General features: G+C 41.3%; 1 protein-coding gene across 1 annotated transcript in view; it reads right to left on the bottom strand.

Annotated features, from left to right (window-relative positions):
* LOC132825643 (uncharacterized) overlaps positions 1 to 15,040 on the bottom strand; it is an 86,314-nt gene that overhangs the window by 49,280 nt on the left and 21,994 nt on the right. The gene's annotated exons all lie outside the window — the stretch shown is intronic.

The following is a 15,040-nucleotide window of genomic DNA, read 5'->3' as shown; positions in this document are numbered from 1 at the left end:
TGAACTCTTTCAAGTTTCTCAACATCCTTCCTATAGCAGGGTGACCAGAATTACACACAATATTCCAAAAGTGGCCTAACCAATGTCCTGTACAGCTATAACATGACCTCCCAACTCCTATATTCAATGCTCTGACCAGCAAAAGAAACCATACCAAACACCTTCCTCATTAATACAGAAGGACAAGAATTGGGAGCACATGCGAGGATACATGAGCTGTCAATCTGCTCCACCGTTCAGTAAGATCACAGCCAATCTTCTTACTCAATGTCACTTTATCGCCAATTCTCTACATTCATTGATATCTTTGACAGACTAAATATTTTAAAATGTCTTTATCACATGTGGGATGTGGATGTTGGTGGCTGGGCTAGCTTTTTATTACCTGTCCCTAGGTGCTCTTGAGAAGGTGGTGGTGAGCTGTCTTCTTGAACTGCTACAGTCCACATGCACTGGACTGATCCACAATTCCAGGAATTTGAACCAATGACACTGAAGGAACGGTGATATATTTCCACATCAGGTCACTGTGTGGCTTCTGTCTTACGTATATTCTTTAAATTCCAAAAAATTCCAAAGATTCACAGCTCCTTTGAGTGAAAAGATTCCCTCCTCATCTCAGTCCTAATGATATCTGAAAACATGACCTGGAATTCAAAACCCCTCAGCTTTGGGAAATAACCTCTCAGTGCCTACCCTATCAAGTTCCCTTCAGAATCTTGTGTTTCAAGTTACTCAGCCTCTCCTGTGAGGTCAACTCTCTCATCCCCGGAACCAACCGAGTGAACTTTTGTCGTATTAGCTCTGGAGCAAGTAAATCTTTCTTAAACATGGAGATGATAACAGTACAAGGGATTCCCAGTGTGGTCTCACTAAGTTCCCAAACAATCTGAATTTGGAGCAGGAGCATAGCCACTCAACCTTGCTTGATTCAATAAGACCATGGTTGATTTTTGATTCCTTATCACACTGGCATTTTAGGCTAGCAATCATTCCACAATATCTTTCAAAGTGTGGGCCAATACAAAGATTAGCAATAAAAACAACTATAAATATAGAACAATACAGTGCAGAACAGGCCCTTCGGCCCTCGATGTTGCTCCAACCTGTGAACTATTCTCAGCTCGTCCCCCTACACTATCCCATCATCATCCATGTGCTTATCCAAGGATTGTTTAACTCTCCCGAATGTGGCTGAGTTAACTGAGAAAATAGAAGGGTTGCACCCAAAATGGTGACTTCACCTCCTGATGCTGCCTGGCTTGCTGTGTTCTTCCACCTTCCTGCCTATCTATTTTGGATCCCAGCATCTGCAGTTCTTTTTGTCTCCAACCACTATTGTCAGCATGAACCATGCACCATACAAGCACCCAACATGTTGACTTTAATCACTGCCAGACCTCTCTGCCCTATAAGCACGGTACCTTGTCCGATATCAGGATGATTTAAAGCATTGGGAATGCTCAAACATTACAAGCATTGCACAAACACATCACAATTGTTCACCCTAAATTCTGCAATGCTCTCTTTAATATGGCAACATTAAGCTGTTTAAAACACAGTGTGCTCCCATGAAGAGAGCCACAGAGTTTGCTAACCTGTAAAATAAGAAACAAAGTGAAACTGTCCACCAGGATAGACCTGGAGTATCCAGGAGGTGATGATTAATCTCCAGGATATTAATATGAAAATTAGATGGAGTGATTACAGACAGGAATCAGGCCTTTCAGCACAACAGGTTCATGCGAGTGTTTATCTTTTTTAGTTCATTCATGGGATGTGAGCATCACTGGCTGGGCCAGGATTTATTGCCCATTGTTAATTGCTTTTGAAGACATGGGGGTGAGCTACCTTCTGGAATCACTACAATCCATTTGGTGGAGGTACCACACAGTACTGTAAGGTTTAGGGTTAAGGAGTGCCAGGATTTGGACTCTGTGACAGTGAAGGAACGATAATAGAGTTCCAGGAAAGTATGGCGTGGAATTTACAGCTGGTGGTATTTCCATGCATCTGGTGTCCTTGCCTTTCTGGGTAGCAGAGGTATCAATGTCAGAAAGTGTTGTTAGAGGAGCTTTGATCAGTTCTTGTGGGGTGTATGGTAGATGGCAAACATAAGCCTTATTCCTGATGAAGGGCTAATGTCCAAAAAGTTGATTCGCCTGCTCCTCAGATGCTGCCTGACCTGCTGCGCTTTTCCAGCACCACACTCTTGACTCTGCATTTAGACACAGACAAATGCATTATCTGAGGAGTCGTAAATGATGCTGAGCATTGTGCAATTGTCAGTGAACCTCTGTTCTTGTAATGGAAGGGAAATTTTTCGGAAAGCAGCTAAAGATAGTTGGGCTAGAATACCACACTGAGGAATTCCTGCAGGGATGTCCTACAGATGAGATGAATGACCTCCAACAATTAAAATCTTTTTCCTCAGTGCCAGGTATGATTCCAATCAGTGAAGAGTTATGCCCCAATTTCCAATGATTCCAGTTTTGTTGGGTTCCTTGATGCCACACTCACCCAAATACAACCTCAAGTCTCTCTAATACTTTACCTATGTCTCCTCCCGCATTCCTTTCTCTAACCAAATCAAAATAATCCCTCTATTCCTTTCCCCTTTTATGTTTCACCGAGTTAAGCAATCAGCAGATTATTTGGCAGTTTGCAGTGTCTTAATAAATAAGTTATTTTGAAAATCCCCGAGTCGCTGTAAGATTAAAATTCTAAATTACAAGCATTCTTTAAAAAAAGTATATGCCACATTCTGAGAAGACAAACCATCACCTTTTAAATTCCTTGTGATATGCCAGTGCAGTAAAAAAAAATCAGATGGTTAAAATGCTCCTTTCCATCCTAATTAATCCATTTTGCATAAATCATCATTGCAACCATGATAAGATGGTTCAGCCCTGCTCTCATTTATAAACCTAGGCAGGCAGCCACTGATTTGTTTAGCCCTCATTGTGCCAACACAATGACAGCTGACAGAGCGTGGGAGCCATCCATCAAAGGGAAAGTCACTTACCCAGTGATGGATTTGTACTGAGGAAGATGTGGGCATTAGACCTGCTGTTGAGTAAACATTTGCAAATCGCGTTCAACTCTTACTGCCGGGAAACCCTTTTATTAAGCACTAAGATGCCAATTGGGGTGCTGTGCTGGATTATCATCATGTGGGAGTCCCAGCATAAATACTGACAGTCCAGTGGACCCCTAGTCCTTAATTTCCAAAACACAAAGTCGAAGCTTTGCAGTCAATGCCATCGTCGAAGAGAATATGCACTCAAGGATGGAGCAAAAGGACAATAAAACAACAAGTCAAAAAATCTAGAGAAATAAATATGCAGAAGGGTAATCAGTTCCAATTCACCAGACAACTCATCCACCCTGAGGAATCCCTCCACTGACTCCTGTTTAAAAGTGTAAGGAATCCCACCACTATCACATCCTATAAAATATACAAGGGCTTCCCAAGATCAGAGGCTGAGCCATGTATAGGTTTCAGTAATGGTTGTGCTCCTACATGTTGTGGTCATTCCATCAGAGCTAATAATTTCAGGTGGTGTTTAAAGATCACATGCAGTGCAGTATTGCAGTCTCCTTCCCATTCCCAGATCCAAATCAATAACCTCTTGGTTGTTCAATAGCAGGTGATGCCCTCCCCTTTCTTCCTATTGCCTCCAGCCTGCACTTTACCACAAATCTGAATGCCATTCTCACAGTTTCAGTCAATGTTTCACCAGAAGTGAAGATACTGACCTCAAGCAGAAACATCTTCTTTCCCCTCAACTCAATTAAAATGCAGAGACCAAAATATGACCAAAAGTCTGCCTCGTGCTTTAAATTGTACTCTCTCTCAAAAACAAACTCTGCTGTAAATTCACCATGCAATCAAACCATATAAGTGTGATTATTTGTCAATTCCTGAAAGTTTAATTTCAACTAACAGCAAGGCTTTCAATTTAATTTAATTCAATTCAATTCAATATAGCACAGGAACAGGCTTTATGGCCCACCAAGCCTGAGCTGATTCCGAATCCTTATTTAGATCCACTACTTATTTCTTATGAGCAGTTTCTATCCCTCTGTTCGCCTCTTGTTCATGTGTTTATCAAGGTGGTAGATCAAATCCTCTAACTGACTGGATTATCTTCAAATTTCTCAACTGTAAAATGTACAAAGGACAGTATTGCTGCTCCATCGCTATTGCTGTAAGGTACTATCTGATGAGCAAATTCATAGAATCATAGAATCCCTAAAGTGTGGAAACAGGCCATTTGGCCCAACAAGTCCACACCGACCCTCCAAAGAGTAACCCACCTACACCCATTCCCTTACCCAAATGGTTTGTATTTACAACAGCCTACATGCAACCACAGCTGGGAAACCTGTCATGTGAAGGTGGTGAAAGAAAAACGTTCATTTGTACGGAGCCTTTCATCACCTCAGTACATTCTAAAACGTGTTAGACCAATCAGCTACTTCAGAAGAAGTGTAGTCGTTGTTCTAACATGGAAAGCAAATGAGCCAATTTGTGCGGAGGAAGTGCCTGCAATTAGCAAGTGACACTAGGTCAGATAAACAGCTTTTTGAATTATCACTGAAGGGAAACAAATTGGCCATGTAGACAAAAACATTGTCTTCAATGTGGTGCTAGTTTCTACAAGAGAGTAGAAAAGGCCTCAGTTAAATATCTCATTGAAACTCAGCAGCTCTGATACTGCAACATTCACACAGTGGTGCGCTGGACTATCAACCTGAATTTTGGATTAGTGGTGCTGGAAGCGCACAGCAGTTCAGGCAGCATCGGAGGAGAGCAGCAAAATTGACATTTCGGGCATTCCTGATGATTTTACTGCTCCTCCAATGCTGCCTGAACTGCTGTGCTCTTCCAGCACCACTAATTCAAAATCTGGTTTCCAGCATCTACCGTCATTGTTTTTACCTAGTTGATATCAACCTGGAAGACATGCTCAAATTCCAGCAAATGGTCTCCCGCTTTCATTGGCTCAGCCTCAAAAACAAATGTTTATCTTTAGCCGATAGTGATGAAGAACTCTCAATCTTCTGATTAAAAGGCACCCACAGTATCACAGAGTCAAGGCTGATCATAGAAATAGGTTCTTTCATGAAACCATGTAAGAGCGGAGACCAGAATAAATAAGAACAGGAGTAGTCCTTCATCCCCTTGTGCCTGCTGTTGTATTCAATAGGATCATTGCCGTTGCAACATTGCTCATGCCCACTTTCCTGCATTTCCCTATAACCCTAGATTCCCCTACTGATCAGGAATCCATTTTAGCCCTATTTATACTTGGCTTCTGTATGATTTGGTCAGTCAAAAAATCCTCAACTCTAATAGGATTGCCCATGACCTTTCAGAAGGGGGAAGCAGCCAGACGCCTACACCAAGTATGCAGTATTATGGATTGATTCTGACTGATTGTTCAGGGTAATTAACTGTTCCTTGATAACCACAAACCTCAGCGCAGAAATGATCGTACAACCATGAGTTGGAACACTGAATATTTGCCAATTAGGCCTTAAAACCTAACAAATCCTTCCAAAGTCACTCCAAACCCATTCCAGCCAAAAACAAAATGCTTCACACAGCAAGAACAAAAACCCAGAGAAAAACGACTGGCCACAAGCAAAATTCAACCAATGCCAGGAATAATCCAAACAGCCGTAACTATTGTACACAATTCTCCAGCGTATTCAAAATGGCACAGTTCCCAACTGGGCATTGCAGTTAGTAAAGAAATGGCTATGTTCTCCTCCAATGCCAAAATGAAGTAGACTGATTCAATGTGAGTGCAATCAAGTAAAATCACTTTTGGCAATTTTTTCCCCCAATCTACACAGTTCAGATCTCCCTTGCCATCTGCCTCTGTTCACGTTTTGTAAATGTTGCTCATTTAATAGCCCCCAAAAGGTTCTGAGAGACGCAATCTGTGCTGAAGTATCGGGTTTCATTAAGCTGCTTCATCTACCTCCCCGTTCGCTTTGAAATAACTAACACAGTCAGAAAAATCAACACACTTTCATCCACAAGATATGGCTTGACATTGGGGTGAGGAAGATTATACTATGAGATTTTAAGCCAAAACCTTGTCTGTCCTTCCAGGTTTGAACCCATGGTACTAAATGAAGATGCTGTAAAATGTGTTGCTGGAAAAGCGCAGCAGGTCAGGCAGCATCCAAGGAACAGGAGATTCGACGTTTCGGGCATAAGCTGCGCTTTTCCAGCAACACATTTTCAGCTCTGATCTCCAGCATCTGCAGACCTCACTTTCTCCTACTAAATGAGGATGACCAAGGGAAACTTTCCTGCTCTCCCAGTGAAGATTGATCCCTTACCAAACATCACTAAAGCAATGTATCTAGCCATTTACATCACTGTGGTAATGTAATCTTATTGCTGTAAATTGACGGCTGTATATTATAGCACAGACTCTAAACTTGTTCCATTGCTTCTGTCCATTCACAAATGCCTAGAATGAAATGTTGAGTTTGGAAGCTGAGCCTGGAAATTAATTTGGGCTCCTATGCAATCAAATTGGTTGGATTTTCCAAGGATGAAAATGAAGGCAGTTGATTAATTAAAAAGACTAAAGACAATCAAAATTAGAAGATAAATTTCTTAAAATGATACAGAAACCTATGAAGGGAAATTACAGGTACAGGCAGTTCTTCTGTAACACTAGTTGTGTTCCAGTGAAGCCTCACTTAATAGGAATAATGGGGCCTCTGGGAAAAATGAGGTTAGGGGCAGACCAACAACAAAAATCACTCACGATCGCTCAAAAATCACTCAAAAGTATAATGCAAAGTATATCGCAGCCTGAATGCAAGTTGAAATCATAATAATAAAACAAAAGTAAAGCTAACACAGTGCATTTAAAACATGTAAGAAAGCTGCTCTCTGTACAGTATCTCTCACAGAAAGCTGCTCTGTCGGCAGCTGACATTGGCGCATGTGAGAACGGCTCTAAGACCGACGCTGACATCATGTACGTGCAGAACAAAGCATGCGAATTGGTCCCTGCTGGAATCGCACTATTGCGAACAGAGCTAAGCTTTCTCTAAAGTACCGTTCCCTAATTCTGCAGCAACACTATAGCCAAGTTGCACTGCTAGAATGTGTGTTATCCAAGAACTACCTGTTCTTGGGACATGGGGACATGATGTCCTAGTGGGATTATTGCTAGATTGTTAGTCCAGAGATCCAAGTAATATTCTGGGGATCTGGGTTTGATTCCTGCCATGGCAGATGATGGAATTTGAATTCAATAAAAATCTGGAATAAAGATTCTGATGACCATAAAACCATTGCCGACTGTTTGAGAAAAAAAAACACATTTCACTAACAACCTTTAGTCTTAGATCAAGTCCAAGCTTTTAAAAAAAATGGAAACTACCTAGAAGAATGCCTGAGCAAATGCATATGTGGGTGGTACGCATCCAAACTGCCAATCAACATTTTGGAGTCAGAGACTGACCAGGTTGGCATCTGAAGATTAGTACCAATTCCTTATCCAACTTTCCCTGCCCCATCCATGTAAAAGTTGCCACAGGAATCCATGCAAGATATCATGTCCTCCAGGTTCTCTGGTTTCGTCCAACAGTTCAGGAACGTGCAGGCTGGGTGGATTCAATAAGGGAAAATACAGGGTTATAGGTGACAGGAGTGGCTCTAGGTAGGATGCCTTTGGAGGCAAAGTGCGAACTCGATGGGCTGAATGGCCTGCTTCCACATGGTAGGGGTTCTACGATTCTGTAAAGGAAGACAGGGGCATGTCATGACTGGTGGGACCACAGTCTGCCACTAGATGCTCACTAAACCTCCCCTTCAATAAGGTTCATAATGAACCTCAATGTCTGCCCATCCTGATAGTCTTTCTAGGCCACAAACCAATAGCCTTGAAACTGTCTACTTTTGAGAAGGTTCTCTTGCAGCTGACTCAACAGCCAGCTCCGCCATTTTCAAGCCCGCCCGCCCACCCCTCCCCCGACCGCCATTCCCAGACTCTTGGATGAATGCTTTGCAAGGCTACAGGAATTACACCAATTGAAATTTCTTCCAAAAAAACTATATCATTCTGTATTGCAAGAAAAGAAAATTCAAAACCTAACACAGGACGGAGAGACATAGAACATAGGCAAAAGACCAGAATATAGTGCAGCAGACCTGAATCAAAAAAATAGAACCCAATCCTGGCTATGTTTTGTGAAGGTTATGGAATGGGGCAGCAAAAGATGAAAAATCAGCTCAAATTTAGAAGGGATGAGCAAGAAAAGACGAGAAAAGACAATATTCAGACTTTAAATGTACAGGTTTTATGTAGGATTGGTGTCATCAGGTACAGTATATGAATCATTCAGCAACGTAAATCTGACAGGTCTTGGTCCGATTTTGTCACCTAGGTCAATACAATGAGGGACAAGAGCTTTAAATTTAGCAGAAATGAGTCCTGCCCCCCTCATACCAAGGACTGCTATTATTTTTAATGTCTTCTAAACTGCACAGTATTCAAAATCAAACACTGACTAATTTCCTGCAGTCTTGTTCTCTCTTATTAAATGTGAAATAGGTGTAAATGTATATAAAATTGCAAATGCACTGATTGAAGTTATCATTAGTTTTAATTTTACATTTTTTTTTGCTAATAAAGCTGGGTTCTCAGCAAATCAATACTGGGTACAGTTTATTCTGATTATATGTAGGTGATGGTCCTAATTTTAACTGTGTTCAGCAACAGCAAAATTGGCCAGAATTCGGTGGTGTCATGACATTATGAGACCCCCATCGTGTCTCTGATATACACTGAACAGCCGAGTAATTTGGAACAGAAGTGTTATTTTCTATTTACTCAGACTTACAGGCGCAGCTGACCTGCACAAAGTGGCCATTAGGAGTCATACAAAAGGACCCATGTTACCATGGTTGCAAAGTAAACAGTCTCCAATCTACTTGGCTGCAGATGGAGGGCTGATTGAAAACAATCTCATACAAGTTGTTTGCCATTGAGTGACAGAGAACATGCACCAAGTTTCGGATTCTGGAATAATTATGGATCTGCAAGTGTGTGTACGTGTGGAAAATAAAGATGTTGAGTGCAAAGTGAAGATTTACTTGTATTCAATGCACATTTCTGGTTTTAGAAAAGGATATGACAACATCCATGGACCAAGGCTATGCTAAAGTTAACATATTAATTTGCACTTAGCCTGGAGATCATATTACATTTATAGCAGAGAAATGGCCAATTCAATTTAACTCTGTTATTTTCCACACAAGCCTTCTCCCAGTCTATTTCATCACATGCTACAAAATATCACAATAATCCTTTACTCCCTCCTTGTTATTTAGCTTTCCTTTAATTGGTTAGGCTACTTTTGGAATACTGCATTCAATTCTGGTTTCCCTGCTATAGGAAAGACTTTGTTAAACTTGAATGGGTATAGAAAAGGTTTACAAGGATATTACCAGTGTTGAAGCATTTGAGCTATAGGGAGAGACTGAATACACTGTGGCTATATTCCCTGGAGCATCAGAGGCTGAAGGGTTACCTTATAGAGCTTTATAAAATCATGGATAGAGTGAATAGCCAACAGCACATATGTTTAGGATTCTAAACTGCAAGTCTGCATAATCCCAGCTATGTTTAGAATTCTAAACATATCTGGGATTATGCAGACTTGCAGTCTCCACTGTTAATTCTGTACATGATTGAGGATTGTCACAAGGATTTCTTCTCTAAGTTTCTTAAAAATTCAGCTCTTCCCTATGGCTGACCATGGCGTGTGTCTGAACATCTCATCCTCCTGCTTGTTATGTGATAATATGAACAATGGAATCGGATCCGCACTGTTGCCTACCACACTGTATGGTCAGGCCATTCTACACTAATACTCATTTGCTCCCACCATAATCTTTAAGTGGAGGAAACTACAGGGCCAGCTTGTGGGTTAGAGGGAAGGAGAAACCACTTTCTAGTCTTGCTAGAAGTGTCTCTTGTAGTTAACAAAATATCATTTATTGTATGTTAGCAACCAGTGTAGGTACAAAATGTGTTAGACATTGCCACAGAGACTTTATAGAAGGCCAGATGTTAGGTGTCCCTCCTTCAAGAGTTTAAGCTATTCTGTCCATTGTGAAGTAATCTGTGGAATTTACATACCGGTAGTTCTCCTATAACACCATAGTTGCGTTCCAGTGAAACCTCACTTCATATAAAATCATTTCATAGAAATGATGGGGCCTATGGGAAAAGTGGGATTGGGACAGACCGGCAAAAAAAAACACTCATGATTGCTCAAAAAGCACTGAAAATAACACAAAATATGGCACAGTCTGAGTGAAGGTATACATTAAATTAACCAACAAAACAAAAGTAAATTTGACACAGTACATGTTTAAAAATTGTTAATGCAGAGACAGAGGATCATCATGTGTGAAAGGTAGACTCCTCCATTCCCGTTAAGCGAGCTAGATCACACATTCTGTCCTTAAGCACAAAAGACTTTACAACATCTGGCTTCTCTTCCAGCATTATAGTCCCTCTTTTGCATTCACCACCCACCTTGCAGATATTCTTGTCACTATGCCCCTCCAATTTTTCAAAAGAAGGGATAATCCAGGAGTTGTGCACCTTTCTCAGGAAACTGCTCAATGTATCCCTCACAGAAAGCTGCTCTGTTGGTAGCTGGCATCTGCACATGTGCAGAACAGCACGAAGGTCAGCACAGACATGGGCGCATGCACAGAACCAAGTGCACAAAATGATCACCACGAGAATCATGCTATTTCAAGCAGAGATAAGCATTCTTGAAAATACCGTTCCTTAATTCCTCAGTAACATTACCAGCAACTCGTGCGCTGCTGGAACATACATTATGCAAGAACTACCTGTACATTAATACATTTGTACACACACGTGTGGGCGGCACGGTGGCACAGTGGTTAGCGCTGTTGCCTCACAGCGCCAGAGACCTGGGTTCAATTCCCGCCTCAGGCGACTGACTGTATGGAGTTTGCACATTCTCCCCGTGTCTGCGTGGGTTTCCTCCCACAATCCAAAAAATGTGCAAGTTAGGTGAATTGGCCATGCTAAATTGCCCGTAGTGTTAGGTGAAGGGGTAAACGTAGGGGAATAGGTCTGGCTGGGTTGCGGTTCGGTGTGGACTTGTTGGGCCGAAGGGCCTGTTTCCACACTGTAAGTAATCTAATCTAATTATTTACTGTAAGTCTGGGTTTCTCATTTTTGAGCTTGTACCCAGTGAGTTTTCTAGGTGTCTGAAATTAATTATTAACTTGTGTTTCTATAGCCATAGTGATTTTTTCAAAGCAGCTTTTGAGGTCTGGCTTCAGAGTGAATGGGTGTTTTTGTCACCGCTAATGAGCTTTTATTTATTTTAGATTGGTTTGCAAACCAACAAGTTCAATAATGAGGCCTGGAGGTTAGTTAGAAACCTCAGGAGCGTGTTTTTCAAGTTTATAGAAAACACTCAGAGACAGACCTTTTGTTTCACTTTTTGTTTGAGTAGTGCTGTGAAATAGGATGGCTGTGCGGGGCAGTGTTCCTGAGAAGGGCCGCATATCAAGTGAATATATTACCTTAGAGTGAAGAGTTACTGTTTGTCCTGGAACAGAAGCGTTGAGATAAAACCCTGAAGTGTTTACTTGAAGCTGAGTACACTGAAGTTCGAGTGCGCACTAACTTTGGGAAGAAGTGACGTCAACTTACTATGGTATTAATGCAAGGATTCTGACGTACATATTGAATGAGTGGTGTTTTGGGTACTGGACAAAATAATTGTTTTGGAATTAATGGGATTATTCTTTAACTTTTTAAAAATTCTTGAATTTGTTTTAGAAGTAGTTGGTTTGGTTTATTCTAATTTATCTTAATTTACTTGTTAATAAACTTTTTTTTATTACAGCAAAATCTGCAATACTGTGTGTTTGTGTTTCAGCAAGAAATCATTTGGTTTTAACAAAGAGAAAGTCAAAATATGATCTGTCAATCCTGGTGCGTATCTGGGAATTGATTTGTCTGGTAATAACATATGGTAATGAGTGTGGCACTGATTAGCATTACTGCCGCACAGCACCAGGGACCCTCAGGAGATTGTGTGGAGTTTGCACATTCTCCCTGTCTGCATGGGTTTCCTCCGGATGCTCCCACAGTCCAAAGATGCGCAGGTTAAGTGGTTTGACCATGCTAAATTGCCCATAGTGTTCAGAGATGTGCAGGCTAGGTGGAATGGTTATAGAAAATACAGGGATAGAGTAGGGGGGTGGGTCTGGGTGGGATGCTCTTGGGAGAGTCAGTGTGGACCAGATAGGCCAAAATGAAGGGCTTATGCCCGAAACGTCGAATTTCCTGTTCCTTGGATGCTGCCTAACCTGCTGTGCTTTAACCAGCAACACATTTTCAACAGATAGGCCAAAAGGCCTGCTTCCACATTAGTCGGGATGATTATATCATAAATCCACATAACGACATCACAATGGATGGAGATTGGTCAGGGCTCTCCTCATTATTAACCTTTTTTTGACACTTTCGGACCCATAGGAAACAATTTTTAAAAAAGTAGTAGGCTTCTCTTAATTTCACACATGTTGTCTGCTCTGAGCAATCAATAAGCCTGAAACTTCCCCATAATGTAAAATCACTGATTGCAGACTGGGCCCTGTTAAAACAATGCCCTGTTCAGCTGGCATGTCTAACAATGAAATCAGTGTTTTGAGTTGAAAAAGGTGTAGATTCTTCTTCCAAATACTGTAGCCCTTCCATCAGCTTAGAAGAAGCTGTGCTGCACATTAATGCACAAGGAGATAGAAATGATCAGTGAGCTTTTGGTGGAAGAGGATAAATGTCCATGGCATTTTGAGATCAACAATTTCTAAGGTATCATAATACTTCAAAGTCATATGAAGCAGCTCAGTAGAGTTATAAAAACCAAAAGAACAGTGGATGCTGGAAATCAGAAACAAAAACAGGAATTGTAATTTCGTCAGTTCTGAGGAAGGACCCAAAACTCAGATTTCTCTCCACAGATGCTGACAGATCTGATGAGCTTTCCCAGCAATTTCTGCTTTTGTCGCCAACTGAGTTATGGCTGACACTAATCAATGCCTCACCTGTAAGGGAGATAACCAATGATTTATCCCTATGATAAGCAAGTCCAAAACCTGGATGGCATAGGCTTAAGGTGAGAGGGAAGAAATGCAAAAGGGTCCAGAGGGGCAATTTTTTCAAACAGGACGGCAGTGAGTGTCTGGAACAGGCTGCCAGGGGTAGTGGTGGAAGCGAGTACAATTTTGCCATTCAAGAAACATTTAGACAGGGAAAAGTATGGAGGGATATGAACCAAATGAGGGCAAATGGGACAAGTTTAATTGTGAAAACTAGGTAGCATAGGCAAGTTGATTCCTGATGAAGGGCTTTTTGCCCAAAACGTCGACTTTCCATTCCTGATAAAGTCCTTTTGACTGAAACATTGATTTTCCTGCTACCTCGGATGCTGCCTGACCTGTTGAGCCTTTCCAGCACCACTCTAATCTAGACTCTCATCTCCAGCATCTGCAGTACCCACTTTTGCCAAGTTGGGCCGAAAGGCCTGTTTCCATGCTGTAGACCTCTATGAATTCAGTACAAGAGGCAAGAAAACAAAACAATAGAGCTATGACAAGCAGACAAACATAACCTGACAGGCACACAGATGTTAAAGCTTAGTCTTTGCAAACAAACAGACGCGGACAATCTCAGACAGTGGTGTTGGTGCTCTGCCAATTATTAAGTGCTATTTTATCGACTTTACAAGCAGAGCTCCAAAATCACCTTAACAACTTTACAGGGACACTGAGGTCCATCTTGAAGGCTGAAAGTTGACTGGAACTGGAAATTAAACAACAACGTTACAAACATTAAAAAGGACCATAAATCCCTTGAAAACTACCATCTCGTTAAATTCACAATGCACTAAGATCAAGTTTACTTTGCTTTTCAAAGTCCAAGTGCAATTAAAATTCAATTAGAATACATTAAACTTTGAAGATATTACAGATACGTTAATAAGAATTCACTCTGTTAGACAGGAGATTGTGCAAAGGAAAGAACTTGTTTTTGTGCATCATCACTTCATGTCCTGTGGTTCTCCCAATGCACCTTATCACCAGGGGTTACGTTTAAAACACTGTTGCCATTGTTAAGTAGGCAAACTGTTTGGCATTCGCTGTGACACTACTGACTGATCACTTCATGTCCAAACATTCTCCATCCTCGGGTATTGCTGAACTAAAAGAAATACTTCACCATGCCAACAACTATCATCCACCAGGATATGAAAGGCTTTCTGTCTTCAACTAAAAACCTCGCTCTGTGACAAGCGTAGAATGTAAATGAACGAGCCAACAAGACAAGATAAAATTGGTCTGGGATGTTTTCCTCTCACAAGCTGAGAATCATTGTAATTCACCTTTTATTAGATAATTCAATTTATCTGATCATCTTTCCTTCTTTTTAAATTGCTTCCTGTACCTGATTTAACTCTAATTCATCCCCCTCTTTCTCCAGGATCCCAGACCCTGACTGTCCACAGCATCTTCACCAGAACGCACATTTTAGCCAACCTGCACCGCACATTATATTCAAACTTCAATTTGTAGAATGAAAAGGTTAGCAGCCTACACAGTAAAACTGCCAAATCCAACAAAGACTTGGTCCATTATCGCACTGCTGAATTACAACAGTGACGACGTCCAAAGGCTTTAATACCTGTCAAGTGTTTTCCAATGCTGCATGGGTGTGAAAGGCTTCTCTAAATCCAAGCTCTTCTGCACCATGAAACGTTTATAGTTGGATGTGGTTCTACATCAGCTGTTAACCTCAGATTTCCAGGGGCAGCACAAAACAGACAACAGTGGCAGCCAGGGCTCACAAGGGCCTTTCTCATCTCAGAGTCAGAAGGTTCCAGGTTCAAGACGGACTCCAGAGATTCAGGAATAAATACACTGCTAGGCCTATCAACC

Source organism: Hemiscyllium ocellatum, chromosome 21 (assembly GCF_020745735.1).
Source record: "Hemiscyllium ocellatum isolate sHemOce1 chromosome 21, sHemOce1.pat.X.cur, whole genome shotgun sequence".
In the NCBI taxonomy this organism is placed as follows: domain Eukaryota; kingdom Metazoa; phylum Chordata; class Chondrichthyes; order Orectolobiformes; family Hemiscylliidae; genus Hemiscyllium; species Hemiscyllium ocellatum.
This window is presented reverse-complemented; position numbering and strand designations above follow the sequence as displayed.